Below are 4,111 nucleotides of genomic sequence, written 5' to 3'. Positions count from 1 at the left end.
AGAGAGAGAGAGAGAGAGAGAGAGAGAGAGAGAGAGAGAGAGTCCTTAAGGCGGGAACAGCAGGAGTACATGTAGGATATAGGTTAGCACAGGGAAAGACCTTGGCCCAAAAAATGGAAGGAGTACCCATCATGGACGCGCACGACGGGGATGCGCCTACACCTGTGCTAAACTAACCAACCTTGACTGTGCAGCGTCTCAAAAAAAAATCAGCCCGAGAGGAGGATGGAATCACTCAGTGGAAAAATAAATGACTTCATAACGACTAAACGTAGATATCGTGACTCAATGGGTGGGTTTGCTCAGGATTTCTCGGAGCATTTCAGCTGCGCAGCCACACTCCGGTGAAACTCGCACCATTTTCACGGCGCCGAGCAGACAGTTCAACACCAGATCTCCTGAAAAACTACATGTATGTAAAGCGGGATCTGTGCAGTGCAGGGCTGACCAAAGACAGCGATGTGCGCATAAGATTGTTTAGAACCCCCCCCCTCTCCTACTGTCACACACACTCACACGCGGAGTTTGGAGATGATAAACACAGAGCAGGGAACATGTGAGCGACTCGCTGGGATGGAATTGGGATGGAATTGGTGAAACAAAAATGAAAAGCTGACATTTGGCCTGACTGTGATACCTCAAAAGAAGATGTGTCTTTACGCTTACACGACACGCGAGGACAGGTTATGAATGCTGCGTTTTTTTTAGTTTTTTTTTTTTACAGCTGCTGTCATCACACAATAATAGACACGCATACATTTCAAATGACTGAGTCAGGTTAAAAAGGGCGTCATCGTCACAATTACAATTACAGTCAAGAAAAACACAACTGTCTTGTTTAAAAAAAGGGGAGAAACATACTCACCCTGCCACGAGAGTCGTGCGCACACGTCAGTAGCCAAGAAACCTCACACCAGGGAGGCTTGGTGGATTTTGGTCTCTCTCTTTTATGTGTTTTCGCTTAAGCCCATTTACCCATCCTCCAAATCCCTTACTCTCTCTTTCACCCAATCTGTCCCAGGCACTGCGGTGGATTGGTTCAGCAAGCTACTTTGGCTACAAAAGAGACATAGCGGGAGCAGGAGGGAGAGAAGTGTTGGAGAGAGAGAGAGAGGGTGAGATAGTGAGTGAGATAGTGAGTGAGTGAGCGAGCGAGAGAGAGAGAGAGAGAGAGAGAGAGAGAGAGCGAGAGAGAGCGAGAGAGAGAGAGAGAGCGAGAGAGAGCGAGCGAGAGAGAGAGAGAGAGAGAGATAGGAGGTCGTGATAAACTACTATTTCTCATCCAATCATTTATATTCTTTTTTTGTGATTTGTTTCTGTTTTTCTTCATGATAGGCTGCTATACAGTAACGCAGTTGTATAATGTTAATATGTTCCAGTAAAACCAATAGAACAATACATTTTATTGTTTTTTCTGATTCTTTTTTATTTCTTAGTTTTGTAATTTTGTCTTATTCATCTGTTATAGACAACATTTCACTAACTTCTTACAAGGTACTAAAGTTTGACTGAGTATTTTGCCGTTTTCTTACATTTTTCTTATATATATTATATTTTATCATTATTATTTTACTTACATTGTAAACCTTATTGGCTCACGACATGCTTTGGCAGTACTGTGCTTAATTATGATCATGTCAATAAAGCAACATTCAATTTCAATTCTATGCAAACTTAATACAATTTACAGAATCTTGCAGATTTACAGCATTTTGTGTCAAATATAAGTGGAAAACACAGTAGATCACCTACCCTTTAGTAGATGTGGTTCATTCAAGACACTTTAATTTCACCTCACATGATGACTATACTAGTTACACTGCACAAGTAACCTCTCTCTCCCTCTCTTTCTTCATCCCCCATGTCTCCTGTGGTCCATGTCCCTTGGTCTATTTTTAGCTGGCTTGTGGAGGAATCCTATATTTTTAGTAACGATATCAATAGTCTACAGCACACTCTGACCTCAGGGCATGAGCGAGGGAGAGAGAGAGAGAGGGAGAGAGAGGGAGGTGGGGGTGAGTATGAGAGATTGAGGCGAGATAGAAAGAGAGCAGAGAGAGGAAGAGGAGGCAGCAGTGAAGAGGAGGGATGATATCATGTCAAAGTGACAGTGAATGATGGACTGCACACACAACTCCGGCCGCAAAGCGCTGGAGGTTCAGTTGCATGAAGAGAGATACTGTCAAGGTTGGAGTAAAGGCTGCGGTGAGGAGTTTAAGATCAGGCAGTCGACATCAGGTGTACATCAAATGCACCGAGGAGGATTTATCTTTTCACTAAAGTAGCATTCCATGTTTGTTTTTGTTTTAAATACCTTATTTAAGAGTGAAAGTCCTTCACCACTGTATTGTAGGTTAGAAACACATTACAGACTATAAAATAGTCCCATAAAAAATGTTGTCTTCACAGGAATGAATATAAATCAAAACATAAAAGTCTCATTTCTTCACAAGATTAGTGACATGTTTTAGAACTACAGCAATATAAAGAACGTCAAGCTGCGTTCTATCTAAATAAGTAGGATGCAATGTTTTGAAAATTGTAAAATCAAAATGTGAGAGAATTCAAACGTACACTGCCTGAACACCATTATTAGATGATAAATAACTGTAAAACATATAATATTGATGCAGGGACCAGGACAAGATAAGACACGATATCGTATCAAAGGACAACCGCGGGGCTCAGGGGGTGTATCAAAGAGATAACAGCAACAATAATGAATTCTGACAATATGATTAAAAGAAAATGACATAAAACAATGCATTAAAGCATTTACAGTGCAGCACTGACAGATAAGACAAACAGAGAAGAAGGATGAAGTGCAGATAGAGAGGGAGATGGGAAGTTGATGAGATTTTAATGTGAAGGTCAACTTGTTAATACTCAGATCTCTATGGGGATATTAGTCCCATCATGATGCTGGAGGGGTTGGAGGGGGGAGGAGATGGGAGCGTGAGGCTGCTTCAGAAGAGGAGGGAGAGAAAGTGAGATGCCTGAGAGGTGGTTTTGCTGGTTCGACAACTACAGTATCACAGTAAATAGAGGGGTCAGCATCTTCTCTGTGCGAGTGCGTAAGAGTGTATGCGTGTGCGTGCACATGCTTGAGATTGCACTTTTGAGTGTGAGTATGTGTGAAAGTGAGGAAGCGAGCGTGACAGAGAGGCGTGAGGAGGACACAAAGCGAGAGGCTGTGCATGTTTGTTTCTCAGCAGCCTCACACAAGATCACAGAATGAAACACTTCACTTGTTCTCGTTTCATGATTTTTTTCAGTACGTTTATTTTGATGTTCTTTTTCCAGCAGAAAAAAACAGAAGTTAACTCAACTAACAGACAAATAAATGATCTATTGTGCTATTATTGGTTGTTTTGTCTATTGTATTGAAGTATTGTGTGTTGTGACATTTGACCTCAACTCAAACTGAGCTAAGGCATCAGATAAACTGCTCTGACCTTTTACACTTGGTCACTTTTAAATGGACACACATGTGCACTTAAAGCAAAACTGCAAGATTTTGCTCCTTTGGATGAGAGATAGTTTTAATTATCATTATGCTGACATAGAATGTAACAAAAAAATCATATAAAGATGATTTAAAGAAAACAGATTTCTGTGTGAAATAACCAGCTGGTTTGTGAGATAAGAGCACTGGAATGGGATTATTAAACTGTATGTTTGCAGCCACCTGCCCTGCTCAGATAGTGTTTAATGACAGCCCTGCTATCATTTTTCCATGTATTGAACAGTCCAAGTGAGGCTCACTTTTAATTACACCTAATCAATGCTGCGGGTACGTCATAACACAGCAAAAAGCTTTACGGTTTACACCACAAAAACAATAAAGTACTTGTAACTGTATAAGCGTCCTGAAAACATTATTAAAAGTCATATTTTCTAAGACTGCATATACATAATTCAGTGTAGTTGTAGGATGACATTAAGGAGCACAGATACTCTATATTGCAAAGCAGATAGGACCAAAGCTTGGTGAAGAATAATAGAGAAAACAATTATGTGAATATAAAATGATGCAGGCCGAATTGTGGCAGTGATAATAGAGTTAGGCAGAGTGGGCATGAAATGGGGGGGGGGGGGGGGGGGGGGGGGG

At 41.1% G+C, this 4,111-nt stretch overlaps 1 protein-coding gene across 1 annotated transcript in view; it reads right to left on the bottom strand.

The window, feature by feature from the left end:
• Positions 1 to 1,136, bottom strand: part of cacng7b (calcium channel, voltage-dependent, gamma subunit 7b) — a 12,509-nt gene extending 11,373 nt beyond the window's left edge. Inside the window, exon 1 of the mRNA XM_031852803.1 lies at positions 866 to 1,136. The gene's annotated coding sequence lies outside the window, so the exon portion shown is untranslated. The remainder of the gene's footprint in view (positions 1 to 865) is intronic.
• Positions 1,137 to 4,111: the final 2,975 nt, after the last annotated feature.

This window comes from Anarrhichthys ocellatus, unplaced genomic scaffold (assembly GCF_004355925.1).
Source record: "Anarrhichthys ocellatus isolate YVR2014 unplaced genomic scaffold, GSC_Weel_1.0 scaffold13, whole genome shotgun sequence".
In the NCBI taxonomy this organism is placed as follows: Eukaryota; Metazoa; Chordata; class Actinopteri; order Perciformes; family Anarhichadidae; genus Anarrhichthys; species Anarrhichthys ocellatus.
Note: the sequence above shows the minus strand (reverse complement) of the source record. Positions and strands in the feature narration are given on the sequence as shown.